The sequence below is a fragment of the Callithrix jacchus genome, chromosome 13 (genome assembly GCF_049354715.1).
Source record: "Callithrix jacchus isolate 240 chromosome 13, calJac240_pri, whole genome shotgun sequence".
Taxonomy (NCBI): Eukaryota; Metazoa; Chordata; class Mammalia; order Primates; family Cebidae; genus Callithrix; species Callithrix jacchus.
This window is the reverse complement of record NC_133514.1, coordinates 12,275,747-12,290,750: the sequence shown is the minus strand read 5'-3', so window position 1 is coordinate 12,290,750 and position 15,004 is coordinate 12,275,747. Positions and strand designations below refer to the sequence as shown.

Genomic DNA, 15,004 nt, shown 5'->3' with positions numbered 1-15,004 from the left:
GATGACAGGGAAGAGAGATGAAAATAACCTGAGTCCTTGGTGACACTGCCAAGCCACCAAAATCAATCAGTTCTGAAACCTGCATTTCTACTGGCCTTCCTGTTACATGAGATTATAAAGTTCTTTATTGATTGAACAGGGGTTTCTGTTACTTGCAGCTAAAAGCATTCTGATACACTCAGTTGCTCCTCAGGAGACAGGTCTAGGTCATTTGTTAAAGATACAAAGCAAACTTGACCTGCTATTGAACCCCACAACTAGTACCCCAAAGTAATCTGTGGACCTTCTTCAACCAACAGAATTTTGTAAGCTCACTCCTGCCATTCTTAGTCACATGTGTCAGATGACATTTGGTGGCAGTAGGTTGAGGACATAGTCTGCCAGTTTGTGGCTTCTATTTTATTACGTGTTCAGATTCCTTCTTAATTGTTGTTCTGTTTCCTGTAGGTGCCAAGCCTCATTTTATAACTTAACTGCTTGATTTGTGTTGTTTTCTTTGCTCTGGTAGGAAGGATGCCTGTAGTTACATCAAACAAAGGTCCTACAAGGGAAGGAGATCTTTGGCAAGTATCAGATTGGTGCAAAAAGTAATTGTGGTTTTTGCCATTAAAAGCAATTATTTTTTGTACCAACCTAATAGAAGGACTCAAAACTCCTTGGAAGCCAGTTTTGGAGCCCAAGATCCTGTGCAGAACGGGTTCCTTGGGGTCACCTTTATTAGTCCTGCAAGGAGCATTTTGAGAGGACATTAAGCATTTTGAGAGTTTACCCTCCTATGCAAGGCTCTCTAACCGATGACCTCTCAGCTGGAACATAATTTCCTCCTTTTGACTTTGGGTATTGCCTGCCTTCAAAGGGGTGACAGACAATGGAGGAAGCCATGTTTAGAGACTGCTTGATTCTTCACATTTGTAGAAAGATGATTGATACACAACTAGAAACCAGAAAAAAATGACAGGTGGGGAAACTGAGGAACAAGAGAGGCTATAAGGAGATAAATTATATATTTCCAACAGATCTAATCATAAAATACAGCATAGAAATAATATGGAGCACTTCCCAAGTGCAAGTTTTTGGTGGAGAGATACTGTCCGTGACTTTGAGGGTCGGGGGAGTCCACAGTCTACTTGAAAGATGATATAAACAAAACAAAGTTACTTTTAATGATGAAACTAGTTGAACAGAAGATGTGAACTTAATGTTCTGGACAATGACAGAAGAGCAATCACAAGAAGAGAGACGTCATTCATTTTTCAAATTTTAAAATGAAATAATAGATAACCATATGAAATTATTTACATATCTTGTCTAGATAATAATCTAGAGAAGAAAGGAGATTTGGGGGTATGCCAGATTAAGGAACTTTCTGGAGGATATTGGAATAATTTCACTGCCATTATGGTCAGCGTTATTATTACCACAGTTACTCTGACAATAAGACTCCAATATTGAGCATCTACTGTAAGTCAGCACCAGGCACTTTGCTACACTTGCTCAGCCTTCTAATAGCTTTAGTGCGATATCATTCACATGTCATATGATTCACATCGAAAGTATACACTTCAATCATTTTTGGTATATTCGCCAATTTGTACAACCATCACCACAATCAATTTTAGAACATTTTCACCACCCCCATCTCCAAACCCCAAATCCATTAGTCCCGTTTCTCCCCTGATCTCCACAACCTTTGCTTAAGAATTTTATCTCTCAAAAAAAACTTCTTTGAGATACAGTCTTGCTCTGTTAGGCTGGAGCGTAGTGGTGCGATCTTGGCTCACTGCAACCTCTCCCTTCTGGGTTCAAATAGTTCTCTTGCCTCAGCCTCCCAAGTGGCTGGGATTACAGGCATGCACCACCAAGCCTGGCTAATTTTTGTATTTCTTTTTTTGTAGAGATAGGGTTTCACCATGTTGGCCAGGCTGGTTTTGAACTCCTGAACTCAGGTGACCCAGCTGTCTTGGCCTCCCAAAGGGCTGGGATTAGAGACAAGAGCCACCGTGCCCAGCCTGCTCAGGGATTTAAACTTAGGCCTGTTGGGTACTAAAGGATTTAAGTGTGAAAACTTAGAGCTCCTGAATTCTTAGAATGTTACCTAGCTCTCCAAGCCCTATGAGTTTGAGAGTGATTCTGACAAGACAGATACGTAGCAAGTTTAGTCTAAATATATGAATAAAGTACTGGATGAATTCTTATTAAATAGTGTCTAGGCCCGGTGTGGTGGCTCATTCCTATAATCCCAGGACTTTGGGAGGCCAAGGCGGGTGGATCACCTGAGGTCAGGCGTTTGAAACCAGCCTGACCAACATGGTGAAACCCTGTCTCTACTAAAAATATAAAAATTAGCTGAGTGTGGTGGCACATGCCTGTAATCTCAGCTACACAGGAGGCTCAGGCAGGAGAATTGCTTAAACCCAGGAGGTGGAGGTTGCAGTGAGCCAAGATTGTGCCACTGCACTCCAGCCTCAGCGAGAGAGCAAGACTGTCTCAACAAGCAAAAGCTAACTAACTAAATAAAAATAAATAAATCAATACTGTCTAATGTGCTCAATTTTTGTGTGTACTGATTGTGCTAGGATGTTCTAGAATTGCACCCCTAGGCCATTTCTTTCTTTATATGCTGCAGAAGGCTGGGACTATTGGAAATTTCCAGTGAATTTTCCTCTGAAGTTTGGGCTGAGGGCTGGGAGTGCTGATTCACAGATGCCTAAACAAACAGTGTTTGACATCTTCGGCCTCACCTACAAAATGGGAAGCTGGTTACTAAAGAGCATGCTCCAAAAGCAAGAGCTGTCTCTTCTCCCTTCATCTTCGAGTTGTCTGGCCAAGCTGGAAATTTGTACGTGTCTCTGTTTTAGAACTCCCAGCAGATTCCTCTGTATTGAAAACTGGTCAACGTGATATAAACCATAGTTTCTAAGTATAAAAATGTGGTAAATTTAAGATATGGAATTCAATGCTGAATGTTGAAAACATTTGAAACACAAGTACTAGAATATCAACACATAAAGCTATGAGTTGGAGTCCTCCAGTACCTTATTTTAAGTAATCTAGGACAGAGAACCAGAGTGTTGGATTTAAAACGGGCCTGTCCAGATTGTTCTTAGCCTTGAGTTTGAAGAAATATTAAGTAACTTGCTAAAATCACACAGCTATGCATTGCAAGGAGAACTGAGCTTTAAACCCAAGTCTGTCTGATTCCAAAGGGCATTTTCTTTTCACTGTGCTATTGCACTAAGGGCAAGTAGCGTCTTAGAGTGTCTTAGTCCATTTGGGCTGCTGTAACAAATGGGGATGTAGCAGATGGGGAAACTGAGGAACAGACTATAACCAGGGTGGCTGACAAACAGCAGAAATTTATTTCTCACAGTTCTGGATGCTGAGAAGTCCAAGCTCAAGACAGATTTGGTATCTGGTGAGGGCTCACTTTCTGGCTCATGGATGGTACCTTCTTGCTGTATCCTTACGTGGTAAAAGGGGTGAATGAGCTCTCTGCGGTTTCCTTTATAAGGACACTAATCTCACTCCGAAGACTGCACCCTCATGACCTAATCACCTCCCAAAGACTTTACCTACTAATACCTACACCTCGGGGGTTATTATTTCAACAGGAGTTTTGGAGGGACACAGATCATAGCATGGAGCAAATCAAACGAGAGAATGGTGAACAAAACATATGCTGATCATCTTCTAGTGGCCGTGGAAAATGTTCCTCACTGGAGCAGGAAGGGTGGCTGTGAGGCCTAGAGGCTGTTTTCAGTAGGAACTCCTTCCCTTCCACTTGCTTCCTCTCTCTGGGCTCCTGTTTGTTCCTCTGGAAGATGCCAGGTGGCTGCTGGGAGGATAAACTTGGAACAGGGATGTCCTTCTCAGCTCTAATAGTCTACAGACATAGGAGCGTATTTATTTCTTGATTTTTTTTTAAGACAAGGTCCTACTCTGTCACCCAGGCTGGAGGGCAGTGGAACAATCCCAGTTCACTGCAACCTGTGCCTCCTAGGTGCAAGCAATTCTCTCACCTCATTCTCCCAAGTAGCTGGGACTACAGGTGCCCACCACTACACTCGGCTAATTTTTGTATTTTTAGTAGAGATCAGGTTTCATCATGTTGGCTAGGCTAGTCTCAAACTCCTGACTTCAAGTGATCTACCCTCCTTGGCCTCCCAAAGTGCTGGGATTATAGGCATGAACTATCACACCTGGCCCTGTTTCTTGATCTTTTAAACTTGATGGGACAAACCATGGCCCTCATGTAAATTCCAACTTACCTGTAACAGTGCCACTGGTGTGATAGCCTTAGCTTTCATGGCAGGCAGGAGAAGAGAGAAGAGGGAGCAGTTTCTGCCACAGGGGTGGGGACATGAGCCTCACTCCTCATTTGACCCTGCAGAGAACAGTCCCTATCCCTCTCTGCTCTCCCACTATGATCCTGGAAAGGAGAATGAGATCATGTCTGAAAAGTGAACAGAACTTCTTAGAGAAAGAAGCTGAATAACTCCAAGGCCTGCAAGTGCCACCATCTGTCTCTAATTTCTAATCTCAATTCAAGGACCAGATTGAATTGATCTTTTAAAAGAACTGGTCAGCTCTTTTTTTTTTTCTTTTGGACAGAATTTCCCTCTGTCACCCAGGATGGAGTTCATTGGCATGATCTCGGCTCATTGCAATCTCTGCTTCTGGGCTCAAGTAATTCTCCTGCCTCAGCCTCCTGAATAGCTGGGATTACAGTAGCCAGCCACTATGCCTGGCTAATTTTTTTTTTTTTTGAGACAGAGTCTTGCTCTGTCACCCAGGCTGGAGTGCAGTGGCACAATCTCTGCCTCCTGGGTTCAAGTGATTCTCCTGCCTTAGCCTCCCGAGTAGTTGGGACCAAAGCAGGTGCCACCACACACGGCTAACTTTTTGTGTTTCTAGTAGAGATGGGATTTCACTGTGTTAGCCATAATGGTCTTGATCTCCTACCTCATGATCCATCTGCCTCGGCCTCCAAAGTGCTAGAATTACAGGCGTGAACCACTCTGCCCAGCCAACTTTTGTATTTTTAGTGGAGACAAGGTTTCATCAGGTTGGACAGGCTGGTCTTGAACCCCTGACCTCAGGAGATCTGCCCACCTTGACTTTCCAAAGTGCTGGGATTACAGGTTTGAGCCACCATGCTTGGCCTCTGAACTGGTCAGCTCTTGAATCAAAGAGCTGAACCCTCTTATTTTCCTCTTCTGGGTTTTCAAATGGTAGTAAGAGCCCCTAATGCCATGGCAATGGGAGCTGTGGAAGACCTACTCTGGAAATGTAGGATGGAAGAGGCTCCTTTGGAGTTGGCAGCCTTGAGAGACAACAGGGTCATCTCCCTGAAGGTCTTTTTCTCCATTTTGACATTGCCCACTGTAGCTAAGATTTCAAGGAGCAAAAGCATGGGCTCTGGTGTCATGCTGTGCTGAGTGTAAACGCCAGCTTTGATCCTTCCTGGCTTAGTGGTAGCTGGAAAGCTACTTAACCTCTCTGGGCTGATTATGTAGATTATGCCAGAGGATCGATACTTGGAAGTGCTTGGCACATGCTCAAAAATTAGAAATCACTGTGGCCTGTTTTTTTTTGAGACAGTGTCTAGCTTTGTTGCCCAGGCTGCAGGTCAGTAGCACAAACATAACCCACTGTACCCTCAACCTCCTGGGATCAAGTGATCCTCCCACCTACAGGTGTATGTACCACACCTAGTTAACTTTTTTTTTTTTGTAGGGATGGGGTCTTGCTATATTGCCCAGGTGGTCTTAAACTCCTGGGCTCAAGTGATCCTCCTGCCATGCCCTCTAAAAATGTTAGGATTGCAGGCAGGAGCTGCTGTGCCTGGCCTTTTTTCTTTTCCTTCCCATCAGATGGGTAATGTGCAGATGTCATAACAATGTTTGAGGGAGGCACATCTCACACAAGAGCCTGAAACCCAATCATCATGCTTATGAACCACAAAAGGATCTGGCCTGTTTTAAGCACTAGGTTTTTTATCTTTTGCTCCAAGTTCACCCTGGCAGCCTCTGATGATGAGGTTCGAGGAAGGAGTGAGAATAAGCCATCCATATGTCAGGCTTACTTTGAGTTGGGAAGATTCATGGAAAAATCTGTGGAAAATGTCCTCATTTATGCAGCTCTTCCCTGCTCGTGATATGTTGACAACTGAGGGAAGAGAAAATATGAAGACGAAGAGCTGGGAATCAGAAAACCTGGATTCGTACAGCCCTGACTTGCAGAGAGATCCTGGGCCAGTCATTTCCTCTCGCTGGCTTTGGACTCTGCTCTGTCCTGTGGGTTTAAAAAGTTGAAAGCTCTTTAGAAAAAGCACATATTAGAGTTTGGACAAGATGATCTTCCTCTGCAAAATATCTTTCTACTTAGCTCCCTGAGGACTGAAATTCTATGCCAGCACCTCCTCCCCTGCAGTCTGCAGTCAGATAGGGGTTTTGTCTGCTTGGACAAATGCAATCACTGATGAATCACCGAGGACATCATGGCTCTGGGAAGGCTGAAAGGAAAGATCAGCACTGGGGTGAGAGGAGAAGAGAACACAGACAGTAGAGGCTGCCAGGCCTCAATACAGCTTGCACCTTCCAGGATTTGCCAAGGGCAAGGCCATTGGCCACCGACTGACAAAGTATAGAGAGGGAGAGAGGGACTTAGGAACTCATTGTGTATCCTTGGGAAGTCCACTCCGTCTCCCGGGGTCCTGTAAAAACAAGAGCACTGGGCTGTTTGCACTCTGAAACTGACTGCGCCTGCCTGGGATGATGCTGCCCAAGGCTTTGGAGTGCCAGGGGGTAGCAGCCAGGAGCTCTGTGGTGGAGACTTCCAGAACCTGCTCAGAGGGAAGGACAGAGCTCATGACTGAGGCGAGCTTTCCTTCACCTCTCTCGCAAGCCCTTGATGACAGAAAGGAGGAATCGTGCAGGCAGTGGGTGGTGGCATATGGCAGGAACCCCTCTTACTCTCACTTGTAGTATTATTATTGTTTTTTCTTTTCTTTTCTTTTTTTTTTTTGAGACAGAGTGTTGCTCTGTCACCCAGGCTGGAATGCAGTGGTGCGATCTTGGCTCACTGCACTCTCTACTTCTCAAGTTCAAGCAATTCTCCTGCCTCAGCCTCCCAAGTCGCTGGGATTACAGGTGCATGCCACCACACTTGGCTATTTTTTTGTATTTTTAATAGAGACAGGGTGTCACCATGTTGTCCAGGGCAGTCTTGAACTTCTGACCTCAAGTGATCCACCTCCCTCAGCCTCCTAAAGTTCTGGGATTACAGGTGTGAGCCACCAGGCATGGCCTATTTTATTTTTTCCACAAATATGTATTGCCCTCATTATGGGATTATCAGACACTTGTTCATATCAGTGAACAAAACACAAAAATTCCTTTATAAAGCGTGTGCTCTAGTTTACAGAGACAGACAATGAAAATAAATGTCAAAATTATGTGTTAATAGTGTCCTATGTGATAAGGACTCCAGGAAACACCAGATTGGGGTTGTGACTGCGGAAATTTTAATTGGCGGCAGTGGGGGGTGTAATTAAGATAGGTGACTTTTGAATAAGAATGGGAAAGACCTTTGCTGGCCAAGGGGAGAATGGAGACCTCACTCAGAATATAACTACACATTAATATTCACAAAATGCCCTTTAATGATGCTATTCATTAGTACCACTTGTTTGTTAATAATTAATAAATGAACTATTTATCTGTTTATGTTTTTCCCTTTAATAAAGGCTTAAAGGGAGAAAACGTGGAAAGCGTAGGAGACACAAAATGTGCACAAAATGGCCCTTTTCCTATAGATGTTCCTGTTTCTCCCCTTATTCTTTCCAGGGCCACCTGGGATTTTCCAGGCAGACTCTGCCTCCTGTCCCTGCCCCCTCTCAGCTCAGCTCTGGTTCTCCTGGGATCTTGTCAGTTTCAGTACGCTGCGAGCAGGTCTAGTGGAACCGTCTGGCAGAAGGGGACAGGAGAGGGAGAAGGAACCCTGCACCTCTGCATCCGGCTGTGCCCACCCTGGCTCGCCTCGCCTCAGCTCCCTCCACAAAGCGGCACTTGTCTGCAGCTCTGGTTTCCGAAAGTGGTTGGGGCTCTGAGAAAAATTGCTGCACGTGGAGGCAGAAGGCAGGAGGCTCAGGTTCCCTTCCCGATGAACGGGACAACCATGGGGACAATCACTCAGCTGCAAGCCTTTGCAGTTGTCAAATTCAAAATAAGGGTAATAATGGTAATATTAATCATGATACCAGATCAGGGTTCTTGTGAAACTTGAATAAGAAAAATGTTTGAGCTAGAGGGGTAGCTCAGACCTGTAATCCCAGTACTTTGGAAGTGGGAGGTGGGAGGATCATTTGAGGCCAGGAGTTCGAGGCCAGCCTGGGTAACATAGCAAAACCCTGTTTCTAAAAAAAAAAGATAATAAATGAAACAAATTAGCTGGGTGTGGTGGTGCTCACATGTGGTTCCAGCTACTTGGGAGGCTGAGGCAGGAGGACTGCTTCTGCCCAGGAGTCCTAGGCTGCAGTGAGCTGTGATCGCACCACTGCACTCCAGCCTGGGTGACAGAGGGAGACCCTGTCTCAGAAAGAAAAGAAAACAACAATAACAAAGTAAAAACAAATAATAATAATAAAACTCAAGATATGATTCTGGATGCAGGGCAGGAAGTCATGTGCTTTGCTCTGAGGGGCTAGGCAGGAACAGATGCTCCTGTGGCCTCAAGGAGTCTGTGTTTCCACAGGGAGAAGATAGGTATGCCTTCACCATAACAATGCAGCCTGTGGTCCAAACCTCCTTGGAGCTCTATCCTGGCCTGAGGATTATAAGAATCCCTTCTCTGCATTGGGTTTTAGTAATGTAACTGTAAATGAGGCTGGGTGTGGTGGCTCATGCCTGTAATCCCAGCACTTCGGGATGCTGAGGCAGGTGGATTCCTTGAGCCTAGGAGTTCCAGATGAGGCTAGGCAACAGAGCAAGAGTCTGCCTCTACAAAAAATTTAAAAATTAGCCGGGCCTGGTGTGCACTCCTGTAGTTCCAGCTACTTGGGAGGCTGAGGCCAGAGGATCACTTGAACCCGGAGTTGGAAGCTGCAGTGAGCCATGATTGCACCACCGCACTCCAGCCTGGTGACAGAGCAAGACCTTGTCTCAAAAACAAAACAAAACAAAACAAAACAAATCCAAACAAACAAAATGTAAAGTTTGCAAATGATTGGACTGAAAAAATACAGTTCAAGGACATATATACATATGGGGTGGGGCTTCTGTTTCACCTATGGAATTTGGGGATCTGACAGACCAGGTAGCTCTTAGGATGCTGAGCCTGGAGGGATGAGTTAGAAGGGCTGGGGGTGTGGCCAGGATGCTGGGGGTGTGGTTAGGATGCTGGGGGTGACATTAGAATGCTGGGTGTGATCAGGATGCTGGGGGTGTGATTAGGATGATGGGGGTGTGGTCTGGATGCTGAGGGTGTAATCAGGATGCTGGGGGTGTAGTTAGCATGCTGGGTGTGTGATCAGGATCCTGGGAGTGTGATCAGGATGCTGAGGGTGTGGTTAGGATGGTTGGGGTGTGGTTAGGATGCTGGGGGTGTGATAAGGATGATGGGGTGTGGTCTGGATGTTGAGGGTGTGATCAGGATGCTAGGGGTGTAGTTAGGATGCTGGGTGTGTGATCAGGATGCTGACGGTGTGGTTAGGATGCTGGGGGTGTGGTTAGGATGCTGGGGGTGTAGTTAGGATGATAGGGGTATGGTAGGATGCTGGGAGTGTGATTAGGATGCTGGGGGTGTGGTCAGGATGCTGGGGGTGTGGTTGGAATGCTGGGGGTGTGGTTAGGATGCTGGGGGTATGGTTAGGACAGTGGGAGTGTGGTTAGGACGCTGGGCTTGTGGCCAGGATGCTGGGGGTGTGGTCGGGATGCTGGGGGTGTGATTAGGATAATGAAGGTGTGATTAGGATGCTGGGATTGTGACTAGGATGCTGGGGGTGTGATCAGGGTGATAGGGGTTTGGTCAGGATGCCGGGGGTATGGTCAGAATGCTGGGAGTGTGGTTAGCATGGTGCAAGTGTGGTTAGAATGCTGGGATTGTAGCCAGGATGCTGGGGGTGTGACTAGGATGTTGGGGGTGTGATCAGGATGCTAGGGGTGTGGTCAGGATGCTGGGTGTGTGGTCAGAATGCTGGGGGTGTCATCAGGATGCTGGGGGTGTGATTAGGATGCTGGGGTGTGGTTAGGGTGCTGGGGGTGTGGTTAGAATTCTGGGGGTGTAATTAGGATGCTGGGGTGTAGTAGGATGCTGGGGTGTGGTTAGGATGCTGGGAGTGTGATTAGGATGCTGGGGTGTGGTTAGGGTGCTGGGGGTGTGGTTATAATTCTGGGGATGTAATTAGGATGCTGGGGTGTGGTAGGATGCTGGGGTGTGGTTAGGATGCTGGGGGTGTGATTAGGATGCTGGGTTTGTAATCAGGATGCTGGGGGTGTGGTCAGGATGCTGGGTGTGTGATTAGAATGATGGAGGTGTGATTAGGATGCTGGGGGTAGGATTAGGATGCTGAGGGTCAGGTTAGGATGATGGAGGCCTGGTTAGAATGATGGAAGTACAGTTAGGATGCTCTGTGAGGAATGTTCTTCCTGCCTGAAGGACCACATTCTCACTGGCGATCCTCACAGATGTTGTTTTTCCTTCAAAGCCCTCAGTGAATAAGGTGAACTTTTACATTTTGTTGAGGCAGGCCAATGTTATTTGAGCATGTATGTGCTCTGTGCCCATTTTGCATTGCTTCACTTGCATTTTCAGTTGACTTGTCGGGGCCCTCGTTACCTTGCAGATAATACCGCTTTAGTGACTTGCTGCAGTGGGTTTTGCAGATTGTGGTTTAACTTTATGATTTTTTGTAACTTTATTGGGGTATCACTGGTGAACAATAAATTACACATATTTAAAGTATTTGATTTTGTGAATTTTGGAATACATGTACACCACTGAAATATCACACAAATAACATATATTTTCATCTCCTCCCAAAACAGTCTTTGAGCCCCTTGGAAGTCTGTACTTTTCTCTACTGATGTCTCCAGCAACAACTGAGCTCCTTTCTGCCACCAAAGATGAGCTGACGTTTTTTGGAGTTGTGGGTACACAGAATTATACAATCTACACAAGAACAGAAAACCAAACACCGCATGGTCTCATTCATAAGTGGGAGTTGAAAAATGAGAACACATGGGCACAAGGAGGGGAACATCATACACCAGGGCCTGTTGGGGGGTTGGGGGCTGGGGGGACAGGATTAGGAGAAATACCTAATATAGATGATGGGGTGATGGATGCAGCAAGCCACCATGGCATGTGTATAACTAAGCAACAAACCTGCATGTTCTGCACATGTACCCCAGAACTTATAAAAAAAGAATTATACAGTCTATACTCTTTTTTATCTGACTTCTTTCACTCATCATGATTTTGGATTTTATTCATGTTATTGCATGTATCAAAATTGTGTTTTTGTTGCTGAGCAGAATTCCATTGTATGGGTATACCATTATTTATCCATTCACCTACTGATAAACATTGGGGTTGCTTCCAGCTTGTGACCATCAAACATTGAGCTGCTGTAAAAATTTTTGTAGAAGCCTTTGGATGTCAAGTAGGAATTTGACAGCTGAAGATAAAAGCATAATTTAAGATGGGGAGACTACTTGACCACAGAGAGGTAAAACCCAGGATACTGACAGGGAACAGTGTTGTAGTGGTCCAGGTAGCTGGGATTTGGGATATTCATTTGGAGAGCAAGGCAAGAAGAAAGCAGGTTGGAGTCAGAACTCAAAGGACTTTGGAGTTTATGCTTAAGACTTTGTTTCATTCAATGTGCAATTGGGAGCCATGGAAGTTTTCTTTTGTAAGGTGGGAAAGAACAATAAGATTTCAACCCTGTTCAGACTAACATTCCCTCCATCTGTATTTACTGAAGAGTTAAGCTAGATGACCAGTTTGCCTTTACTGTTTATACTGGGTAATATTTACTTTGCTTTAAGTGAGGGGCCAGCCCATAGCAGAGTTCCTTTCTTGCGGAAAGGAAGCTCCTCTCTGGCTCACATCTTTCCCCATGTGTATAATATCATGAACATGTATTACTATGGACTGTCCTCCTTTCCAGGTGTCATTTAGGTACTGGAAAGTATGTATTCCAGCAGGGTTTGTAAAAGGTAAAAATGGAATTATGATAAATAAATTCTAGCTTCTCACTAACTTCCATTGAAAATGTAAGATGTATGAAAATTGGAATGTACTATTGCTGAAAAATAACACCCTGTGATAGGGTTTGGCTGTGTCCCCATCCGAATCTCATGTTGAATTGTAATCCAAATTGCAATCCCCACATATTGTGGGGAGAACCTGGTGGGAGGTGATTGGATCATGGGGGTGGTTTCTCCCATGCTCTTCTCATGATAGTGAGTGGGTTCTCACAAGATCTGATTTTTTTTTTTTAAAACGGAGTCTCATTCTGTCACCAGGTTGGAGTGCAGTGGTGTGATTTTGGTTCACTGCAACCTCCGCCTCCTGGGTTCAAGTGATTCTCTTGCCTCAGCTTCCCAAGTAGCTGGGACTACAGGCACATGCCACCACACCCAGCTAATTTTTATATCTTTGGTAGAGATGGGGTTTTACTATGTTGACCAGGTTGGTCTTGATCTCTTGACCTCATGATCTGCCTGCCTTGGCCTCCCAAAATATTAGGATTACAGGCATGAGCCACTGCACTTGGCTGAGATCTGACGGTTTTATAAGAGGTAGTTTCCTCTGCTTGCTCTCTTCTCCTACTGCCTTGTGAAGAAGGTGCCTGCTTTCCCTTCCATTAAGATTGTAAGTTTCCTGAGGCCTCCCCAGCCATGTGGAACTGAGTCAATTCAACCTCTTTTGTTTATAAACTATCCAGTCTCCGTGTATTAGTTCATTTTCACACTGCTGATAAAGACATACCCAAGACTGGGCAGTTTACAAAAGAAAGAGGTTTAATAAACTGACAGTTCCACATGACTGAGGAGGCCTCACAATTCAGGTAGAAGGCAAGGAGGAGCAAGTCACATCTTACGTGGATGGCTGCAGGCAAAGAGTGAGAGAGCTTGTGCAGGGGAACTCCTGTTTATAAAACCATCAGCTCATGAAACGTATTCACTATCATGAGAACAGTACAAGAAAGACCTGCCCCTTGTGATTCAATTACCTCCTACTAGGTCCCTCTCACAACAAGATGAGATTTGGGTGGGGACCCAGCCAAACCACATCACTCAGGGAAATTCTTTAAAGCAGTGTGAAATGGACTAATACAACTTGTAAAAGACATTCTGTGATACTTGGAGGGACTAAGGGAGAGAGAGCTTCCTGAGACTGGAATAGAGAGTTATGTAGTCAGCCTCCCTCCATGGAGAGGCATTGGCAGCTAGAGACAACAGAAAAATCAACATTGCCATTCTCATCTTTGCCATTGGCTAAACCCAACTAGAAGACAGAGATCATGGGGTCCCTACTTGATGTGGTTCCTACAAGGAGAAAGTAGAATGGAGAAGGTGAGAACACAGCTGGGAGGTGTGTGAACGCCAAGACCCCTGTCACATCTACACCTGCCCCAACCCTAAACCATGCTCCATCTTTCACCCTGCTTTGTGATTCTGGGTCACCCTGGCCCTCTGGCTTCTGGTTAGATCTAGCCCACAGGAGGCACCACCAGGAGGCATGGCAGGATATTTATTCCTCTGGCTTATCCTTGCTGTTTTGCTGTACCCCATGCCAAAGAATCAAAGGTCACAGCTCCTATTAGGAGGCCCTCCCCATACAGCTACTTTCTCCAGGTTCTGGACACCAAGACCATCTCTTGTGCCTTTGGATCCTGGGGTGGTAATGCGTCCTCCATGTTGCCAGCCCTGGGGCACTACACCATCCCTTGCTAGTTTCTTCTAGTCTTGCTCTCACCTCTGTGAATAGTCCTTTCTTATCTCCCCTCTTTGACCTGGCTTGCACTGACATCCATTTCCTGCCAGGACTCTGATTGTTCATGTTGTGCAGGGACTAGATGGGGACTAGATACTTCCTTGCAAGGTAGAAAAGACCAGAATGTATTTTAGAGCATGGTTTGTTATTATGGTTTCTTCTCCTGCCATACAAGCTGATGGGAACATGAGTTGCACTGTGGCTGTGTTTACTAAAGATCATAGCATATGAAAAGTGGGTCAGTGGTTTCATACCTGTTCTAATTTATCTTTTGGCAGATGGCTCCATCTCTAATTCTGGTCCACTTTTCTTAATTAGGCTGCTGAAATGTTCTTTGCTGTGGAAGTTTTGTTCTTTTCAGAGTCCATCAGCCTTCTCTCTGGCCCTGGCCCTGCCCCATCCAGGGGTCTCTGTCTCATTCCTTGCCTGAGTTGGTGTTTTCTTAGGCTCCTGGTAGAGTTACACAAGAGATAAACTTTTTTTGTGATTCTTGGTTTTTCATCAATTGATGAAAGAATTAGGAAAGGGCAGATGTTATTTTATTACTAGGAAGCTTGTGGTCCTTATAAGGTCTGGCATCTAATTACACACAAAATACTAACTTGAATAATAAAATGTTAAAGACATTTGAACAAAAAACTGAGCATAAACCAGGAGTAAGTTTATGTAGTCAACAGATATTTATTGACTGCATACTATACTACGTACCAGGCATTATTCTAGGTACCAGGGAATGCATTGTGCCAATCTCAGCCTAATGGTACTAATATTAGGCTGGTATTAGTAGGTATAATTAGGTATTATGGACTTCTTAATGCATTAGTATATCTGCTAGCTAATTAAATAAGTAATTGAATTAGTAACTGTTTTGCACATACAGTGGAGATTTATTGGATTTGGTGCGGTCAACACTGAAGAGTGTTGGTCTATCGATGGAGGTTATTTAGAATGTGTCACAGCTGTGCCTACCATATAGCATGTTATCAGGCAATGTGTATCC

General features: G+C 45.0%; 1 protein-coding gene and 1 non-coding gene across 6 annotated transcripts in view; one reads left to right on the top strand and one right to left on the bottom strand.

The window, feature by feature from the left end:
* MSRA (methionine sulfoxide reductase A) overlaps window positions 1-15,004 on the top strand; it is a 509,296-nt gene that overhangs the window by 7,834 nt on the left and 486,458 nt on the right. The gene's annotated exons all lie outside the window — the stretch shown is intronic.
* Window positions 5,868-5,970, bottom strand: LOC118147073 (small nucleolar RNA U13). Its single transcript, XR_004733243.1, has one exon. It is a non-coding gene; the product is annotated as a small nucleolar RNA U13 (small nucleolar RNA).